The sequence below is a fragment of the Apis cerana genome, linkage group LG3 (assembly GCF_029169275.1).
Source record: "Apis cerana isolate GH-2021 linkage group LG3, AcerK_1.0, whole genome shotgun sequence".
In the NCBI taxonomy this organism is placed as follows: Eukaryota; Metazoa; Arthropoda; class Insecta; order Hymenoptera; family Apidae; genus Apis; species Apis cerana.
The window spans coordinates 8099288-8121904 of record NC_083854.1 but is presented as its reverse complement, the minus strand read 5'-3'; the positions used below and the strand labels follow the sequence as shown (position 1 = coordinate 8121904).

At 37.6% G+C, this 22617-nt stretch overlaps 2 protein-coding genes across 2 annotated transcripts in view; one reads left to right on the top strand and one right to left on the bottom strand.

Annotated features, from left to right (window-relative positions):
- LOC107998080 (peflin) overlaps positions 1 to 22617 on the top strand; it is a 113831-nt gene that overhangs the window by 4805 nt on the left and 86409 nt on the right. The window lies entirely within an intron of this gene.
- The window catches only part of LOC107998228 (cell adhesion molecule Dscam2), a 195930-nt gene that overhangs the window by 102788 nt on the left and 70525 nt on the right, over positions 1 to 22617 (bottom strand). The gene's annotated exons all lie outside the window — the stretch shown is intronic.

Below are 22617 nucleotides of genomic sequence, written 5' to 3'. Positions count from 1 at the left end.
GACCACAGGGAATCGTCGCTGAAATTCAGAGGTTGAAATCGCTAACGACGGTTAGAAACGACACCGACCATGAATCAACGCTCGTCCAATTCTAGTCGAGATAGATATGTTTTTCATTCCTTTGACCGTTCCATTCCGGTCATTCGTTTGGGAAAATAATTCTCGAGATTGGACACATTTCATATACAAGATCTTAGAATATCCTTTTTTCGAATATTCTATTTCGAACGGTAGATTAAAAGTTTCTCAAAAATTGAAATATTCTTTCACTGTTCTATCGGATTTTTAAAAACAGATCTCGGAGATCTGGAAGGTCGAAGGCTGAAGGAGATACAGGTTTTAGAAATCTGGATTTGAATATTCTATTTCGAGCAGTAACGACTAAAAGTTTTCCAAAAATCTGAAAATTGAAATATTCTTTCATTATTCTACTCGATTTGTAGAATATTTTTAGAAACATCTCAAAAGTCTGAAGGTTTTAGAAATCCTGTACATTCTTTGAATATTTTATTTGACTAATAGATTCTTAGAAGATTAAATATTCTTCGAGTATTCTACTCGAGTGATTTAGAAATTCGTCAGAAAGTTTAATAATCTTTTATCATTTTGCTTGAATAATAAATAGATTTTAAGACTTCGATTCTCTTGATTTATGAATAAGTATATGCATCTATTGAAAGAATGGACAATAACAATCGTTAAAAAATTGTTAAAAAATTCGTACAAGTGCGTGTTTAATTCGAAATGAAACAGTATTGAAATAATATTGGTACAAATTCATAGGTAATTAAAAAAAGAGAGGATCAACCAAAGATCTGGCAATACGCCGTGTCATGGATTTTTCAACCCCATCGATCAATGATATTAAATCTCGTTAACAAAACTTTAAACAATTATCGAATCGTGGAAAGATGTTCCCTAGATAGCATTTCAAAATAACGATCCCATAAACGCATCGCGCGAAATATTACAAAATATTTTTCGACGCGTTGGCGAAAACTCGTGGGAGCAAAAGAAAAAAAGAAAAAAGTTGATCAAACGTTTTCTTTTTCCGCGGTCAATTCGAAATCAATGCAAGCCCGATAAACGGTGGCCGCGTTAATCGGTGGCTCGACGATTTTTCGTCGTAAATTGAAAATTCGCCGGCTCTTTAACGAACGGGAACGTTGTTCCCGATTACCAGATACCAGGAAACGAATGTCTGACCGAATGGGAATAATCGAGTTCCCTCCCTCTGTCGCCGCACACGAGCGAACACGCGGCTGGTAATGGCTGCATTCGCACGCAAAATTAAAAGCGCCGGGACAACTGAACTATGCGCTGTTTCCATCCTCGCCGATGTATATGTATTTTTGTATATATACAAAAATTCTTTTCCTCCGTTGAGCGAATAATATCACTCGAATTTGTTATATTTCCGGAGAAACGAGAACCGAAAAGGTATTCCAAGATATTTTTAATAATTGCAACGAGTTTTACACGAGACAAAGTTTACCAATTCGAAAATAAAACCGATGCTTTAATTATTTTTATCGGAGATAGATCACGCTCGTGTGATTAAAAAATAAATTATAATATATCAAGGAACGTTTCTTCCTTCCTTTAATCCCTTCTGGGGGGGAAATTTGTAAAAATAACACGAGTTATTAATCGATACACTTTTCGAAAGTACTGGTATTTTTCATAAAAGGAAAGAAGTTGAAAGTAAACTCGTGGAGAATCCTTGATTTATTCCCCTTCCCCTCGTATCAAGTTGCATCCCTTTACGTCGCCCCGTATCGATTAGATCGAATATGTATCGGCGAATTCCTCACTTTTCGTCCCGAGACGAAAAGCTTTGTCAACCACGTAATTCAAATATAACTTTGTATGCTATATAATGCAAAAGCGGTATCGAGTTGGTCGCGTCGAACCTCGATGGCACTCGAGTCGGGAGGGGAGGCTTATTTCGCCTCTGTCTCCACGCTTCCGACGATTCTACGAGATATCAATTCGTATCGAGAAGCGAATCGTATCGCGATTCAATTCGATTCGTATTATAATTAACATAAGGAGAATGGAAAATTTTACGTATGCAAACGAGCTGTTGGAATGTAATCCGAGAATATTTCTGTATTTAAATAGCTCAGTTAACTTGTGATTGATACAAATTTCCGCCGTTCTAATGATTTTTATACCTCTGTATATGCGAATATTAAAATAAATTTATTGGAAAATTTTACGTATGCGAATAAGTCGTTGGAATGCAATCGAGAATCCAAGAAACATTTCCGTATTTAAATAGCTCGGCAGTTAACTTGTGATTGATATGAATTTTCGTGTTCTAATAATTTTTACACCTTTATATATTAAATTTTACGTAAATGAGCTGTTGGAATATAATCCGAGAATATATCCGTATTTAAATAGCTCAGCAGTTAACTTGCGATATAAATTTTGCTGTTCTAATAATTTTTATACCTTTGTATACGCGAGTATCGAAGTGAAATTTAAATGGAAAATTTGTGAGGGAATAAATAAGAAGCAATACATATCTTGATACATTGATCTTGTCAAAGATTCGTTGAATAATTCGTTTCTCTCGAAGCAAAATCTACACTGTTCTCTTATCTCTTCTCAATTTCATTCAATTGTACAAGAAGCGGCAAAATACGGGCGGAAATAGGGTTTAATAGGGTGTGTAGCGAAACGTGGGAAACTTCTTAAAGCTAATTCCTCGAGTCGTTGAATTATCGCGACGGATTTCCAGACTGAGAAATGGCTGGCTTCGTTTCCTTACCGCCACGGTGGCCATTCGTTTTCACGCTGTCACCCCTTCCTCGTTTCACGAATTGCGGTTGCTTTTATTAAAACTCGTCACTGGCGATACATCCATTCACGTTTCGAAACTATAATTCTAAAAATTAACCGATTAATTCGTATTTCCTAATTGCAACTGGATCGATAGGATTGTGCTCGAGTTCGAATTTTCTCACTATTTTTATCCCGATCAGGTTATCAAAATTATTTCAAAGGGGGGATTATTAAAAAGGAATGATGCGTGCACGCTTGATTATTGCATTTATCCGGCTAAAAATATCGAGATATCGCCGATTGAATTTCCGCTTGTAAGAACGTAAGATTAAATTAAACGTCCTCTGTTATTAAATGATATCAAATTGTTTATTCGAAAGAGGCGAGCTTTGAGCGGGCAGCTTTTTGTGCTTCTATACCACGCAGATTAAATCTAGACAATTGTAATACAATAATTCGTACATGCATTCCTTTATAATTCTCCCCTGTCTCGCTTGATTTATTTGCTGTGGTACGGTTCTTTTTTAAATCGTCGACTATACAAAAATATTTCATGCGAGAAACACATTTCCCCCTCCCCTTTTTTTTTCTTTCTTTATGTTTCAAAAGCGAGAATTTTCTTTCTCGTCGCATATTCATTTCTATTCTTTTTTTTTTTTTTAATTATTTCTTCCTTTTCTCGATCGCTCGTCTCTTTTTTCTCCTCTTTTCTCTTCTTTCCAATCTCATCTCCTTAAGTTTTTCGCGATATATCATTCGTTATAGAAGAATTAACATTTAAAAATGGCCGAAGATCATCTTTTATTCACGAAACACACTGTCGCGATATATATAATAATTTTTTTTTATCGTAGGGTTTAAAACGCAGCGCCAGTGAATTGAATTAATATAAAAGAAAAAGAAAAATTTGAAATTGAGAAAATTAACCGTTCTGCGAAAGATCTCTGACCGTGTGTAATGAAAAGAAAATAGCCACGAGGTAGAAAGAGAAGGAGCGAAGGAAATAAGGAGCGGGCATAGAACAAACGATGTAAAGTATATCAACAGTGAAAAAATTTTGCGTGTTATCCAATTGCGAAGCGCTTCGTCTTCGTGGTATATGTATATATGATACGTTCAAAAAATAAAAATATTTAAATAGCTTGCGATACAATTGCTATTCCATGGTATCGTTGTAACTGTTAAAGTATGAAAAAAATTTACTTCTACGTTCATTTAAAGTTTAAATCTCGAGATTTTCTAAAAATAAGACGAAGAAATCAAGGAAATATAAAATTATAATATTTAGAAAGGAAAATCGTGGATTTTATAGAATTTATAAAAAATTCACACGTTACTTTCTAATTATTTTTTTTCTTTTCTTTTTTTACTGGCAATATTTGCCAATCCATTCCCCATTCCAATAATATTCTTTCAATCTCCTCGAACGTTTTCAACGGAAACATTTTCCATCAACTCCACAATGACTTTTAATCAAAAACCATCTTCGTGCAGTTAAAAATCATCCAATCCTCCGATCCAAATACCTTTCGACCTTTCACCATTTTTTCCCAATTCTATATAAAACGAGGCAAGATTGCCGGTATATGAAAAACATTTATTACAACGCAGCACGACCGGAGGCACGCCGTCAATAGATCAAAGAAATCCTTCAATTCTCTTTGTCCACCGTGTTTCGCTTTTTTTTTTTTTTTTTCTTTCCATTTTATTTCGTTATCGATGCAAAAGAAATCGCATAAACAACAGCCTGAGGAGGCTTTTGTTTTACCCTCGAAGTGTTTTTTTCCTGTGATGAAAACACGCAGACGGATCGTTAATTTTCATTTCTACGAGGAGTCGTGGTTTTTAAACGCTCGATAACACGTTCACACTGTTTGTCGTTTCGTTGTGTATTGTTATGTATATACGAATGAATATAAACATATGTATATATGTATATGTTGGCGATCGAATCGTACGAAGCAATTTATATCGAAATGGATTTCACGAATCTCCTTTTGATTCTTATTAAATCTCTTTCAAGTCGATAATACAATTTCCATGAAACGTGAATCATCATTTTTTGGTACGTTTCTTTTTTGCTCTTGTATAAAAGTATAAGCGCGATTTTTTGAAACGAAAGTGATAATGGATCGAGGAAAGTATGCCGATTCTAAAAAATTTCTATCGTATATTTTAACAATTTCTTCCTGAATCTCAATTCTTTTGGCTATTCAGCTTGCATTGCAAGAAGAGGGAAAAATCTAAAATCATCAAGATATATTTTATATATATCTAACATTTTATCTGTAAATCCTAAGCAAGCCCTTAACAACCCCAAAGCAAAAGCATCTAGTACAGCGATCCACAACAATCTACAATCATCCCCGACCTGTAAATTTCTAACAACTCTCTAAACTAACTTTCCAAGGAGAAAGGAACAAGAAATACCTTGATGCATGATTACCAAACAGTCATGCACGTTAATCTCATCCTCCTTCGTGAAAAGAATTCTTCCTCATCGCCCACCAATTTTCCAATTCTCAAAAATCCCACACACCATTCATACTTAATCATTTCTCACGATCTTCAAATTTCTAACAACTTTCTAGACTATCTTTTCAAAGAAAAATGAACAAGAAACTCGAAATTCTAATGCATTTGATACTGAAATTAAATATACACGAAAATAATTCTTTGTCATTGTCCACCAATTTTCCAATTCTCAAACACTATATACCTATAATCGTTCTTCGCGATCTACAAATCCCTAGCTGCCAAAATTTTCCAAAGAAAAATAAACAAGAAATGCAATGCATTTGAAGCCAAAATACGCATTCCTTGATAATTCTTACATGAAAAGAATCCTTCCACCAATTTTCCAATTCTCAAAAAAATACTATACATATCTCCAATCGTTCCTCGCGATCTACGGATCCCTAGCTGCCAAAATTACTTTTCCAAAGAAAAATAAACAACAAATGCAATGCATTCGAACCCAAAATACGCATTCCTTGATAATTCTTGCATGAAAAGAATCCTTCCACCAATTTTCCAATTCTCAAAAAAATACTATACATATCTCCAATCGTTCCTCGCGATCTACGGATCCCTAGCTGCCAAAATTACTTTTCCAAAGAAAAATAAACAACAAATGCAATGCATTCGAACCCAAAATACGCATTCCTTGATAATTCTTACATGAAAAGAATCCTTCCACCAATTTTCCAATTCTCAAAAAAATACTATACATATCTCCAATCGTTCCTCGCGATCTACGGATCCCTAGCTGCCAAAATTACTTTTCCAAAGAAAAATAAACAACAAATGCAATGCATTCGAACCCAAAATACGCATTCCTTGATAATTCTTGCATGAAAAGAATCCTTCCACCAATTTTCCAATTCTCAAAAAAATACTATACATATCTCCAATCGTTCCTCGCGATCTACGGATCCCTAGCTGCCAAAATTACTTTTCCAAAGAAAAATAAACAACAAATGCAATGCATTCGAACCCAAAATACGCATTCCTTGATAATTCTTGCATGAAAAGAATCCTTCCACCAATTGTCCAATTCTCAAAAAAACACCACGCATACCTCCAATCCTTCCTCGCGATCTACAGATCCCTAACAATTCCATAACGACTTGCCAGACTACCTTTCCGAATAAAACAACCCCGACGCGCGATCGCTCGTACAACGGAGCAATCGCGAGCAGTGTTCTAACCATCCTCTCGTTACAGAGAATCCTTCGTTATCGTCCTAATTTTCGGCCTTTCGCTATCTTAGGGGGTGGCGATCCTTATTCTCCGCACGCTTAACCCTTCCGTTCGATCGATCGGCGCCGGGGGAGCGGGTAAAAATGAGATAAAAGGAGGAAAGAGCGTAGGAAAGAGAGCAGAGGAAGAGGGGGCGAAATGGATGGGGTTTTGGGAGGTAGACAGGTGGAGGAAGAGGCGACAGGCGGGTTTGGAAGGACTCGAAGAGGGGGAAGGAGAAAGGTGGATGTGCTGTCGGTCTGAAAGGATAGATTGTTAAGCCACGGGTGAATGGGGGAACGTCTCCTTTTTACCTCTCTCGTTCGCCCTTTTCTTTCCTCTCGTCTCGAAGGAGCCGACTTTTCGATTTTCTACGTCGTCGCGAAGAAAGGATATTGTTCGACTCGAGCAAGTCGGGGGACAAGGCAGGCTTGGCTTCCAAGGAAGGGGGGAAGGGAGTCGATGGCGGAGCATCGAGGCCTTCGCCACGAGGATTTTTCATCAGCCCTCGCTCAGCCAAAGTGCTGATTAGCGGGAAACCGAGCGCCGATGAAATTGTTTCCTGCTTCGAGCTTCCTTCCTTGCGAACCTTGGAATCGAGAAACGCGGAGGGATCCTTGGTGGGAGGGGAGGGAGAGGAAAAATGAATAGGCGCTCTTCTTATTGAATCGGGAGGGGGTTGTTTGGAGCCACGCGCTGACGAAATGACTTTTTTCTTTTCTTCTTTATGTCAAAAATGAAGTGTCTGGCAATTGATCGGCCGTGTTGATCATTAATTTATTATTCGTTACGAGTGTCTAAGATAAGGTGTACAGATAATTGTATTCATTTTAAGTTTTACCGGATTTATTTCGACATCCGTTCAACTGTTTTGTTGTTGTAAGATCGATCTTTTCGCGGAGTTTAATGTTTTTAATAGAGAAGAGAAATCAATGAGAAGGAAGTAAGGTGATTTATCTTCGTCTCCCATCGTCGATCAATCCGGGAAGTTCCCGGTCGAATTGAGGGTACAAGACATTCCACTATCATGAATTGACGGTGCACTAAACGCTGCAACGTTCAAACATCGATCGAAGACGAAAAACTACCTAGATAAAAAACGACGAGAGAGTTAACCTCAATCATATCCCGATCAAAAATCTTTCAAAATCTCCGTTCCAATTCAGAAATTACATACAATTAAATATACATAAAATCATTGATTTATCCATCACAAATTTTCAAATTTCGAATCACACGGTTCGTAATATAGTTGGAGCATACCAATCGGATAGAATCACTGTCCACGCTTAATCCTGGCTCTATCGTCGGAGGATAAAAGCGCAAAAGCGATAACAAAGCGAGAAAAGCGTGGAAGGTGAAGAAATAAGAGGAGAGACGAGCCTCCCGTTTTAATTTCCGGTTGGATAAATTTCCCAACGCGGGGAAAACCCGACTCCAGACACACGGAAAGGGTGGAGGGGGGGCCGAAAGGTAAACCCCCTTCTCCTCGTAGGAACGGAATCTTTTATGCGGTCGAAATGCAATCAGGTTGTATTGCACGCTGAAATATCGCCAGCAGCCACGGTTTTGGATCGTGTTTGCGTATCCCCGCGACTCTCGATTCTATTTTCCAGCGAAATTATTAGCGTGGAAAGGAGAGAGCGGGACGGAGGAGGAATGAGGACGTTTGATCGTCGAGTATCGCGGATTGGAAGAATTGGAGTGGTGAATGGGGATCGATTGGGGATCGATTGGGTTTCGAGCTTTTTGATTAACACGTTCCAACCAGCTGGGACGAATTTATCTTTCTCCTACTGCGTTTTTCTCCTTTCTTTTTTTCTTTTATGCCTTCGAATACTACAAGACATTCGAATCGTTTTATCATGGTGGTTAATTTTATGATAGCAATCTTTAATTTTCTTCCTTTTTTTTTTTTGAGATTGTTACAAATGTCGTCGGTAGATGTTTACGAATTTGCGATAAAAATTTAATTCTTCAGTCGTGTTAATTTGATTTCCCATAAATTTATCCATTTATGTAGTATTAAATTACGTATTATGTAAAATTTGATCGACCTACGAGCATAAATTAAAATTAATAACATAAACGTTCTGATATTTGAGGAACAAAGCGATAGATTCTTTACTCGTGTTCGTGAAAATTTGACTTTGCAGCGGACAAATTCTAAATACAACGGGAAAAGAGTAAAAAAATTGCGCCTCGCGTAATTTATCTCTCGCGTATTTCAGCGAGAAAGAATGCGCGAAGGAAAGAAACGTAACGCCGATAGAAGAAATATATAAATATAAAAGGGGGGAATCGTAATTAATTAATAAGAAACGCGTTTGGGAAGATATATAAATTTTCCCCTGGAAAGATCGGTGAATTCCGGAGGAAGGAGGGGAAGGAAGGAAAAAATGAATCCGTGCAAGGAATTTATGAAACGGTGGGACGTAACAAAAATTAATCGCACGGTCCATGCGAGAGCACGCGGGCGAACAATAAACAACCGGGTGTGAACGTGTAAAAGTGCTTGGTACGGATTTTATAAACGCGGCTGGATATAGTGATCGTAAATTAGCGCTGTAACACTCTGCAGGAAAAATGTTTGGTGACAAATATAAATTGTTCCAGATTTCTTATTTTTTTTTTTTTTAATATTTGAATATTCGAAAAACTAAGTAACGATAACGCGAAGAAGAAACTCTTGATTTTGAACTTTGAGAAATAGCTTATCGATGGGATGCCTTCGAAAAGAATTTAGAAGGATTAATATCGTGTTTATACGGTTTGTTAATTTCTTCTAAACGTTAAGTATGTTTTGAGTACTTTGAATCACGGTTCTTTTGTTTTCTTTTTTTAAACGGTTAAGAGAGGAGGTTGACGCCGTTGGAAACGATTTAAAATCGCGAAAGAAGAATTATATATCAAAGAGGATTTCTTTTAAGAAGGTTAAAGTTGAAGACTCGAAAAGAGGGGATTTATTCCGTATAATAAAAGATTCTTTTTCCCTGTGACTGGTATAAATCTATCTTCCATCTCCCCTTTTGTAAATTCGATAATAACTACCTATAAATGCCACTAAATTCTATCAACCGCTTCACTTCACTCAAATTTATATTTGCATATTTACTTTCTCATTCACTCTGCCCCAACCCTAAAATTGAAAACTTCCGTTCTAAACTAATAATTCTGCCGCTTGAGAAATAAAATATTAAACGACAATTTAAAAATTGTTAATTCTTTCTCCCCTCGTCAAAATTAGATTCGATCATTATCTATTCTAATTTCTAATCTTATTATCCCACAATTCTGACGAGAACTCTTCAATATACAACTTTTTCGATCATCCATCAAATAATTAACGCTCCATTCAAACCGATAAAATTCATCGTCAGAGTCACTCCACATTCGACTTCCAAACTTCTGGAAAATCTCTTCGAGAGAATATTTTTCAAAACAATATTATATTAGTAACGTATTTCAGAATGGTGGAAGAATCCTGGAGCGTGTCAAGCAGATTCAATAACACAATCGTGTCGCCTCGTCCCCTCCATAATCAGTCGAGCATTTTATTACCAGCCTTCGAAACCGTTTCACCCCTCTGCAGAACGACGACGATTAACAACAGAGCCAACACCGATAAGATAAGCCTGATTCCAACCTGTGTTTGAACGTGACAATTAGCGGAAGTTTATTCCGTGCTCAAACAGAAAGTTGGAGGCGGATTTCAAGCGGAAATCCGGCGTTGATTTCGGCCGACTATTCATCGCTATTCCACCAGACTGATTGTCCCATTAACTCTCGAAGCGACGATAATGAAACACCTCTGCTAATAAAATCTGTCTTCATTTCCATCCGACGAATCGATGGATATCGGTTTGGATGATGGATACTCGAGGCAAGATGATTGGAAGCGTCGTTTTTGCAAAGATTTGAAATTGATCTTCGGATTGATTTTTTGATCGTTGACAGAAAGTTCGAAGGGATAATTGGGGGAGGAAAAATAAGGAGGAGGTTTTAGAATTTTTCTTCTAATTGGGGTGCTCTGTTCTTTGAGTTCTCGATTTCGTTTTAATAAAATTTAGTAATAGAGAGGCGCGTTATTCTGTTTTTGATTAAATTTATCGAATTTATGATTTATTTCAAATAAGTAAATAAAAATCTGCACGTAAATTAGAAAAGGATTTAGATTTGGATTTTGTTGATTAGCGAGTCGGAGAAATCGGTCCAAGTTTGAAGATAGATTTGTTCTCGATAGTTGGAGAGTTTAATTTTCTAAGTTGTAACTAGACACCGGTAAAATGGAAAGTTCCCGTAAGATATTGCCAACTCTCGTTAACTTGTGGATATTGTTAACATGATCGACGTTAAACTTATCTGTATTGTACAACTTGCTCTCGTAAATTGTTCAAAATTACAACTTTCTTGAGCATACTTACACATACACATATATATACTCTTAAAAAAACCTGTTTCAACGTTTTAAAAATTACAGCCAGTTATTATTTAACAATTCTTTCTAGAATAGATCTAAAAATTAAATATATTTCATCGAGGAAAAATTGTCCAATTATCGAGATGAGAATATTTATCTTCGTGATAATTCCACTTGGAGCAACACCAGTTCGGTCAAATGGCCACAATTCGACGAGAATAATCCATCATTTCCGCGATGAACCGAGCTTTGAAGCTGATATTTCCAAGAACCCCGTTTATTTAATTCTTCTCGCGAACAAAAGCAAAGCGTTCGTTTAAATTACGCGCTATTATCCCCTCTCCTCTGCGTCTGGTTTCGATAACAAACGAACGCGTTCGAAGGAGAAACGACGGGGCTCAAAGGATCAACACGAAGTGATAATTAGCCGAACAAAAGGCACACACAAACATGCTCCCTCTCTCTCTCTCTCCACCATCCTGTTTCACGCCCCCGCGAAACTACAACACTTTCGCATTTCTCGACAACGAAACGACTTTGGCTTTTGGATCCAGGTTCGAGCAACGCGCGATTTCTGTATAATTAAGAGGCTCGTAATGGGTGTCGTTTTAATTGCGAAATCTTTGGTCCTTTCTTCTTCGAACAATGGGCAGGGAAACGAGTGCGTTTCGCGGAATTCGCCGTGAAAACGAGCGAGATGGTTCGAGGAAAGAAGAGAGAGGATGGCTTTTCAGAAGAGCTTCTTCTTCATATTTATCGATGGTGATGTTTCTTGGTTTCCACTTCGATGCTCTCTTTGCGCACTTTCATTAGCCTCTTTATTTTTTCGTTACGATGGCTATTTAAGTCACGTTCCTCGAGAACGTTTCTGCCTTTCGTCGTGGATTAATAACAATTTGCTTGATTTTCTCGGACACGTAAATTCGTGGATTGTATTTCAGCAAAATCATATTCGTAAAATGTAATATAGAATAGAATTTGTATATCTATTGAATTTATTCTCTTACTCATCTCGATGTAACGGAAAATTACAATAACATTTGACACGCGAGTGATATTTCTTATAAAATTTTTCACGTACCAGCAAAATGGAAGGGGCATAGAATTGGGTTAAAGGAACCGAATAAACCGCGAATAAACGTTATATGGACGAATCTAATCGTTGAAGAAAAAATGTCCTTCTTAGAAATAGAAATTTGAGTTGGAAATTCGGTGAAAATCTTATCGAGAGAAAACTATGCAACAACAACGAAGGCGTTGTCACGGAGAAGAAGTTTGGGAGAGGGGAAGTGACGTGTCAGAGACGCGTTTCGATGGAGAAGCATTGGTTGGGCGATAATCGGCAAAGGGAGCGAGCGACACTTTGAAAGGAAATGCTGTTCGAGCCACGTGGCGCACCGATTTACGAGAGTGTTTGTCGTCGTCGTCGTCATCGTCGTGGCCACTTTGGCGAATAACGGTGAATCGCGAGACGAGTGTTCTTCGCTTTGACGGCTTAACTTTCTGAATTCTGCGGGGATTCGCCGATCTCCTTTGTCGAGGTAAATCGACGTGACTCGCGAATACGGTGTCCACCATTTTTTTTTTCTTTTCGTTCAGTGACGAAATGTAGGAGATAAAGAATGGAGAAGTGAAAGAAAGTGTTTCGAAAAGCTCTAATACGATTCGTTAGCAGCTGGTGTTTTTATTATTTATTATTTCACGCAACCAGATAAATTTTTTTTAAAAGAATTAGAATGCACTTTAAGAATTCAGTTTTTAGATTAGGTTCACGCATCTCTCGATTCATCTTATTTTCGTTACAAATACGTGGAGACCAACGAGAATGAGGAAAAGTATCGAGAAAGTGAGATCGTAACATCGATTATTTCAATTTTTTTTAAAAGAATTAGAATTCTTAATTTTAAGAATCAAGATTTTAGGTTAGGTTCACGGATCTGTCGATTCATCATACTTTCCTCGTTACAATACTTTCCTTGCATTATAATTATTTCAAAGTTGGAAGATAGATATTTCAAATTGAATAATTTGAAAAATAACGCAAAATGTAATTACTTTTTCTCTCTCTCTACATGTTTCGTTCAATAATGTTCAAAAATCCGTATAAAAAAGAAAAAAAATATTTTTTACACCAAATCACACGGCTAAACGAAACAACATCCATCTCATTCTCCACCTCGAAAAAAAATCACCTCGAAAGAAGGGTTTAATCACACAACGGTCGTGGAAATCATCGAATGTGAAAAAAAGGAAAAAAAAAAAAGGCAAAGGGCGCGTTTCTCATTTATCCATCCCTGCCGAAAATTGCGTAATTCCGTTCCCGGACGATGGTTAACAAAAGGGTATCCTAATCATTGATTTTCACGGTTTCGCAGAAAGGCAGAAAATCGTTTGCGGTGAATCACATCTAAACACAACAATGGGAGCTATATGATCAACAATGGGGGGAGCCGCATTGTTTCCTCCGTCATCATCCATCCACCTCCCCCGCAACCAACTCGCGATTCCATCATCAGAACTCTGGAAACTAAAACACAAAGGCCATTTCCAATCACCGATGCTATGCTACTCGCGTCTTTCCCCAACCGATAATCCAACCCCCTTTCTCTCTTTTTCTCTCACTCTTCACTCTTTCTTTTTTCCCTCCTCCCTTCTGCGTCCTCAGCTAATGCGAAACGCATAGCCTCGCACAATAATGTTCGATAATCTCCGCGAACATCGAGGGTGAAAGTCGTTTCTTCGTTGTGCAAAGTCTGTGTCTAGGGGCGGGTCGATGACATCGAAATCATTGCGCCCGATGAACGTATCCGATCATGGATGGATGGTTTGGTGTATTTTAATTTTTGGAACATTTCTTTCGTGGGAAGGGTAGAGAAGCGGAGAAGAAAAAGGGAGAAGTTTGAGATTTATTATCTCAATTATTAATTCAACTTTGCGATTTAAATAAAAAGTTAAATAAGAACGCTGTTTGTATAGTAATCGTATTGTATAAGAGCAATTTGTGCGAGTTTCTATTTATGTGTCTTGCATTGTTACGATATTTAAGATCGCTATTTAACCGCACGTGGCTGAGAAAGAAGAAGGAGGAAGAAGAAAAGTATCGTTAAACAGCAATAACGCACAATTAGAATGGAACAATCGAACTCTCCCCGATATAATTCATTGCTCGTTGCCAATTAAAGAAACAGCTGGTACGAGTATTTTTCAAAATGGAAGAAGAGAGGTATATACGCCTCTTTTCTTTAATCGTAACACCCCCTTATTCATTATTTCGCCTCGCGCGCCAAGATGAATCTTATTCTCTTTTTAGAGCGCATTTTAAAAATTAAGTTTTTACGATTCTGTCGATTCATCTTACTTTCCCAGAGACAAATACGTGCCAGGGATCAATGGAGGATGGTGGGAAAAAATTTTTCTACCGGCTACCTTCCATAAAGCTGGCTCGAATATTTCAAAGAAAACGAGAAAAAAAAATACCGGTGTCCGTTTATCCGGATAATAAATAAACGTTATCGTCCGGGCGCAGAACGATTAAGCAGAAAAAGTCACGCGACACAGGGCCATTTATACAGGATGTGCAACAACGGGACGGGCGTGCACAAGGTTCGGAAAAAGTTTAAGGCGTGTGTAAAATTGCATAAAACTGGGGAAATTTAAACGGTTTTCGAGGGGTAATAATAATCGTGCGAGCTTTTTGCCGAATGTATCTCAAGATTCGCCCGTATTTTTTGAAACTTTTACTCGTTTAATTCTATCGTTAAATTTGCTACAATTTTTCTATACGCGCCCGTTTAAACAGAATTGCGTATTTTCTTTGCGCGTTAAACGACGTATTCTTTTTTTTTTTCCTTTTCGTCGAGTTTAATTGTAACGTAGTTTTAATTATGTTATAAAATACGTTTTTCGTCTCTATACGTGAGGCGAGTGTCCAAAGGCGATTATTTCGAGAGATATATTCGCTTTAATTTGCTAAAACGATATCTGCGTTTTGGTTTCTCTCTCGGTGTTTTTCTCTTCGGCGCCGATAGTGAATATTTTTTAAAATGGTAATTGGTAATTTTGCGAAATTCAGTATAAACACGAAAATAAGGAAAAATTGCGTATAAACGAAAGTTTCAAAAGAAAAGAAAAACGCAAGTAAATTTTTTCGATAGAAATTCATCTCTAAATATTCTTACTTGTGCTTTTTCTTTTTTTATAAGTCCTTTTTTCCAAGATTCAAAATTAACGTGCGGTATTATTCGTTTCCTCGTTTATTCTTGAAGATTTCAAACTCAAAATCTCATCTCGTTTAGAATTTAATCTTAAACTTTTCCTTTCCACTTCAACAAATGTAATAAAACCGTTCAATTTCCTTCAGAATGTGAAAAGCTTCGGTCCACCCCCTCGATTCACGCCATCTAATTCAATAAATACCCTTCAATTTCGTTTCTTTCGAAAAATTTCTTTCAAAATTTCGAAAAGCTCGAACCTCGACCAACGCGAAAACAACGAGAGGATAGAATCCCCTTTCGAAAAATAATCTCGTGGTGGATTTATCGAAGAAAAAAAGACAAAAAGAGCTTCCGCTCCTCGACGGAAACCGGAAGCGCGCGGTTCCTCCGCGAGCCAAGTTATCGTGAAAAAAAGGGAAAAGAAATATGGCGAGAATTTATGCGGCCATTGAAAATTTCGAAATGAATTTGAAATCCTGCTCCTGTTTAAATTTAGGTGTGTTCGAACGGAAGCGCGACGATACGAAGGAAGTTGGAGGGAGTGGAAAATTTATGGCGGGAGCAGGGGTTGGAAATTCGGGGGTGCAGAGCGCGTGCAAAGAATTGTTTCGTTTCAACGAACGGCGGAAAATTTGGTTGAATTGCGAGCAATTGTGCTTCGCTTTCTGCGTTCACCCTGGGGGGAGGGGGGAGGATGCAAGCGGAAGCGCGTGGGGATACGGGTTTTGAACGTGATGATAACGAAACGTTTCGGGGGGATGTAAGAGTGGAGTTTGTTTCGGCTATGGTTTCTCGCTTGTTGTTGGCGGATTTCTGCTGGAAACGCGTTGATTTAGGGGACCGTGATAGTGAGATTTCATAGTGAAAAGTTTGAATTTTAATTGTGAATAGATTAAATTGTATTTTTGTGTGTATGAATAATGGACGTTTGATGATGGAAATGTTTTTGTTACTCATTGTTTGTTGCATGAATTCTTGGTGGAACGTGTGATTTAGAGGATGCTATGATGTTTCGATAAAAAGTTTTACATTCTAATTTTGAATAAGATTAAATTATATTTTGTATGTATATTTAGTTCTTCTTTCGACGATTATTAATAAATTCCTGGCGAAATGCGTGAAATTTAGAAATAGTTTAGAAAAAGTTTAAAATTGAATTGTAAAGAAATATCAAATTATAATATTTTGTACGTATATTTAATGGATATTTGTAGAATGACAATAGAAGAGTAGAAAATTGGTATGGAAAATTTTAATTTAAATTCATTATCGATGAAGAAATTAACTCTCGATTAAAATTTAAACAAAAGAAAAAAAGAAAAAGGAAGAAAGTATCTTGGCGATGAAACAAGCTCTCTATTCTGTCACCTAAAAAATTATCTCGAGCACCAGCATCGTTCCCCAGATATTAAATTTAAAAGCGATCTATCAGTGACAAGGATGATTTATCGAGCATCTCGACTCGTAGCCCTAATTCAATCAACCAACCCCTTTATTTACCCAAGAAACATTCCTAACATCATCGAAATAAAACTCATCGCCCTCAATACAACGCAACACCGTTCAAAATCACCGATCGTTACTTCGCGGAAAAAATTCACTTCCATTAAATTCTCATTTACGCCCAGATTATCTCGTAACGCAAAGGAAAACTTTCTCGTCCTTTAATAATCCACGAACAAAGACCCTCGTGTTACGACGAAAACAAACTTTAACATCAAAAAAAAAAGAAAGAATTTCAAAACGATTCCATCCGCCAAAGAAAATCAAAAAAAAGTCGAAACGAAAACATCAACACCCTCGATTCCAAAACGATCCATTCTTAAACCACACAAAATTCACATCCATTAAACTACACGTACACGTTTCCCCTGCGTCTATCGTATCGTCAGGGGAGAGCCGAATATGGTCTTTCGCGCTCCGTCGATAAAAATGTAGCCGATCATCGGGTGACCATTAACCATCGGTGTCCTCCCTGCGTGCTCATTTAAAATTCATGTTTCCATTACCAGTTTCGAGCGAGGCGAATGCTGAGTCGAAAAAAAAGGGGGAGAAAAAAGGGAGAGAGAAACGGAAAACCCCTCCTCCCACTTCCCTCTCGACAGAGCGAAACACGGAAACGAAGGAAGATGGCGACCCCCATCCTCCCCCTCTCCCGTTGGATCGTATATTTCATCGAGTTCGTGGCTACTGAAATTTATGTCCACCGTGGTAACCCGTTTTATCAGGGACGAGAAGAATCGCACGGATATTTTATATGCTTTTTGCGAGGATGCATGCACCCCCGGTCTGGCGTCGTTAACGCACCGGGATGTCTCGTGTTCTCGAACGAGAGGAGTGAATAAAATCGCGCTGCTTTTTTCTTTTTCTTCTCCTTTCTTTTTTTTAAATGGAATCGTCGCCGGGGATGTGCTTTCGCGATGATGATGGTTCGTTACGGAAATTGATTGAATTTTATCGAGTTCACGTGGAATTTTTATTAGAGCGGAAATAAGAGAAATTTGGGGGTAATTTGAAGATAGGTTTGTAATGATTTATGAGGAAATATAATCAATGTCAATGATTAAAATTGCGTTGATTGCGTTTGTTAGATGTTTAAGTAATTTCCTTTTTGATTTTATTCGAAACTTGTTAAACCTCAACCTCTCTTTATTAAATATTTGGGAATATATATATATATCGATAGTCGATGAGTATCGATCGTATGATTGAAATTTAATTTCGAACCAGTTCCGTTAAAGTTCCACCGAGAGACGAATTACTTTCATGCCGCGATGTTATTTCTGTAAACGTGTGTATCACGGTTGTAGATTTATACGGCATCGTTTTTGCGGAAGAGACTTGGCGGGGTAAAACGTGGTTTTGGGCAGACAATGCTTGGAGTGTTGGTAACGATAATTTATTTTAAAGAGATCGTGGGAGCAACGAAACGATGATCTTGCACGAGTACGAGGAAACATAATTTTCATAATTTCTTTTTACACTTGAAAGCAATTAGAAGAGTATATTATTTCTTTGAATCGAAAGAAGAATCGCGATAAAGATTAAAAAGTTTGGCACTTGTTGTTTCCACTCTCGATAAAATTAACAAACGAAAAAGGTTAACGAACCGCAGTTCGATGGAACGGGCTGAATGAATCGAAAGTCGAACGGTTAAGTGGGTGGCAAGTTGTATCCCTCGTGGAGAAGAAACTAATCCCCGCTTTCATCGCGAAAGAATTATGGGGCGCGAAGAAGAAAGCAGGAGAATTCTCTCGAAAGATATTTTAAATTTTAAAGACCTTGTTTTAATCCCCCGTAATTTCGCCCCGTAAATTCAACGCCCCATTTCTCCAACTAATGAAGAATAAAGTGCCATCCTTTCTCTTCGTCTATCTCTTTCAGATTTATGAAACGACATCGGATCTAGCGGATCTCATCACCCGTCCAATTTCAATTCTAATTTAAATAGTTTTTTTAGATTTTCGCGCAAAGAGATTTTATAATCGTATAATTGTCGATGTGTCTAGAGCTCTTGTTTCTTCTGTGAAACGATGAAATATGATCCTGCTTTTTGTTTCCATTTTCTCTCTTTTTTCCAGGATTTTCGTATAGCTACGAGAACGTTCAGAGTTTCAAGAGTCGAAAAATATTGATATATATTTTCAAAAAGCGTTTGTGAATCATTTTTTACAAACTTTTTAGACTAAACTTTGGATACATTAACGGGCTGAAAAATTAATTACTTTTTTAAGTAGTAATTATATTTAAAATGCTCGAATAATATTCACTCGTAACTACAATCTCGGTCATTTGGTCATTAACATAATTTAAATAATAAATCATTCGAATATACAATTTTATTCTACACCCTTTCTCATAATCACGTAGCGAATCGCTCTTCCCAATAGTTACAAATTCTAACAGAACTATTCTAAACCATTCCTAAAATCCTAAAACAATCTTCCCAACATCTTTGCAAACCCTCACAACACTCCTAAAAAAAAATAACAATTCCAACGGATCCCCAAACGGAAGAGAACAACAAATTGGAAGAGAAACGACAGACCTTCCCTTACGAACAGAGCAGAGGAAAGAATCGAAGAACTCGGCACTGATATCGCGTCCATTCGTGCACGCACACGCGTTACACGCGTACACGCTCGTGCACACTCGTGCACGCGAGAGATAGGGGGTTTGGGATCCGGTCAGAGGCACCGGTTGGATTTATGCCCTATTCATTACGTAGCGACACAGCGACGCGGCGCGTCACGCCGCAAACGCGGGGCGGGAGGAGGAGGAGGAGGGTCCCCCACCCACGCGGATCGATCCCGCATCTGCCGCTACCTGCGACGTGTTTACCGTGCAACGAGCCGATGTTTGCTGGCCACCTACTACCGTCACTGCGCGGCGATACATTAATGACAGGCGGACCGCCGACGCGGATAAGCCTCGCTCAGGGCCACTCTGTCACGCAGAGAGAGTTTCCCGTGGTAATGGATGCTTTCGGATTTTCGAATCATGGGGGTGGTGCGGGTTGGAGAAGCGGAGAGGTGATATTGTTATGGTTTCTTTTTTTTTTTTTAATGGATGTAACGATTCGTTCAAGTTTGTATTGGGTTGGATTACAGTCGATAAGAGATTGGTAGAAATTTTGGAGTTCGATGTGATTGGGGATTGTTTTTGGGTTATAAGAAAAGGAAATTGATAGAAATATATAGTTTTGGTAGGAATGTTTGAGAGGTTTTAGCAGTGGATGGTTGTGTTGTTACGTTTCAACATGGTTTGGATGTGCAAAGGATTGTTTGGGATATGTTTTGGAGATGGTATAAATGTTAGATAAATATAAGATAAAAAAATCTTTCTGGTGGTGTAGAATATTAAAAAAGAAATAGATAATTTTAAATTTTACAATATCAATGTTCTCTCGTTTTACTTGAGTGTCTTAATAATGACGATATGCTGAAGTTTCTCGGAATTTCGAAAACCGTTTTTGGTACAGTTAAAGAGTACACACTGGAAAAGAGAAAAGTACAAAAGTATAAAGCCGCTTTTACGCGGGGAAATGGGTCAAGGTTTAGATAAACAAGCTGGAATACAAAGCTGAGTACTGCAGGTTACTGCCATCTGAATATTACCTTAAGGAGGATGAATCTGTCGATGGCCTGGATAATCCCTTCGATTTGATCTTTCTTTTGATGTATTCTAATTCTAATAAAGAAAGAAACTAAAAAGAAAAAAGAGAGCATATGTTGATTTTATGTTAATGAGATTCGCGAATTTAAATCTTTGATCTCACTGACCAAATTTGCATTCCCTTACTTTTACGAAAGTCTCTTTGGAAAAAACTTTTCGAATATCCATGCTCGAAACGACAGAAACTTTGCATTCAAGGCACGTTGCATATTACATGTGTCATAAAAAAAAAAAGTTAGAAAAAATTTTTACGTTTGATTTCTACTTTCGCAATTCCGTATGAATAGAAACGTTAGCAGAAATGATGGAAGAAAAATTCATAAATTCGATCTGTACGATTTATTTCTCCCCCCGATATCTTTCTTGTAAATTTTCTTTTATAATAAAAGTTTAAATATCGAATTAATCCTGAAATGAATTATATTCTCACGTATCAATTCCATTTCTTCAAACTAATCTCAAATACCTTCAACTTATTGCAATCTATCTTTCAAGATAGAAAAATCAGCGCGACATGTTCGTTCTGATACAAAACTAACAACATCACTAACAGAAATCAAAAAATCACTAACAAAAAAATACTGTTTCATGATTGATCTAACTCTAACTAATTGCAAATCACTACGAAAGCTTAATAAAACAAAATATCTTTTTTCTTGAAGGAAGAAAAAAATTTCTTCCACAAAACTCTATCTAAACGAAAGAGCTCGATTTCGTTTCCAAGAATAGATTACTGGAACGTGTTGATCCGAGAAGAAGGAGACGAGGTTGGATAATCGATCACAAGAATTGAATAAAACGAGTGATCGCTGAGAAAAGAAACGAACCATGGAATACATATATATATATCCTCTCACGATCCGTCGAAGCCTCATCGATCGGAAGAAAATACCGACCCGTATGCTTTTCGACAAGCCGCAATGGCGTAGGGCAAAGTTGCCAGATCCAGGGAACGACCATTTGGTGTTTCCAGAGCAACCAGTTGTTTCAGCCGACCGTTGTCCCACCTATGTTTGTCCAATCCTGCCAGCCGCAGTATCGTCGCGTTTGATGGCGCGCCCATTCTCTCTGAATTACGATGGAAACGTCCACTCCCTCCCCCCTCACCGATCTCTCGTCGCTCTTTGTCGACTCGGTGTACACGCGAGCCCATCCGCTTTACTTTCCTCCCCTCCCCCTCGCTGCAAATGAATCCACCATCGCGTAGCATTTAACCGGATACCCGGCGTGGCCAACAACGTTCACCACGATGATCATAGAATCGTTTTGATCAACGGATGAGAGTACATAAGAGGCTTCGTAAGAGTCGCGATTTTACGTGGAGAAGAAGGGGGAGTAAGGAGTAAGAGAAAGAGAGAGAGAGAAAGTTTGTATAATAAAAGTAAAAAGGTGGTGAAAGTAGCGAGTGAAAAGTGGGTAGTTTTTGGGAAGAAATGGTTGAATCGGTGTTCGAAAGATTTAGGATGGATCCAATGAGACAGGAATTTATATTAAAAAAATATATGGTTAATTAATTGGTAGAATTTTGTTTGATGGTTTTTGTTGGATTTCCATCGAAGGAAAAGAAGTGGTCGCCGAGTTTATCAAGATTTGCGAACTTTCCCTCTCGTAAATTTCGCCGCAATGGCCACGGTCAAGCGCTCAAGATGTTATGGAACTCCTTGGAGGAAAGTTCCTTATATTTATTCCCGCGCAATGATATACAGCTGCATTACGATCGATCTCGTTGAGATTTTCCTCCCCTTTCAATCTAGTTTTTTCTTTTTTTTAATCAGAAAAATTCGATCTCTTTTTTCGACCTCGTTCGTTGAAATTTTCGAATAGTAATAAAGACGTTTAAAAATCGAATGCCTGAATGAATCGAAGTGATAAAGTTTGCTAAAGTTTCCCTCGTTTTACTTTGAAAAAAGTTCAGAAGACGAATTCGAATTCCTTGATTAATTTATTCACCAATTCCGAGACTCCTCGAGTTATTTATTTACAATTTTCAAAATTGATTGAAGATTTCGATCAAAAATTTCTTATCTCTATAATTCGCTTCCATCAAAATAAAACCCAATTTAAAACTAATTTAATCGAGAAAGCAACATTGAAATTTCCATTTCCATCAATATCTCGATTATTCCTTATACATGATCATATGAGAAAAATGAATTCTATACTCGTCCATTTTTCAAATAAATAAATCCACTGCACCGTTCGAGTATCGACCGATCCAATTAACCGATCAACCAAAATGAGAAACATATTTTCATCGATCCAAAGTAAATTACT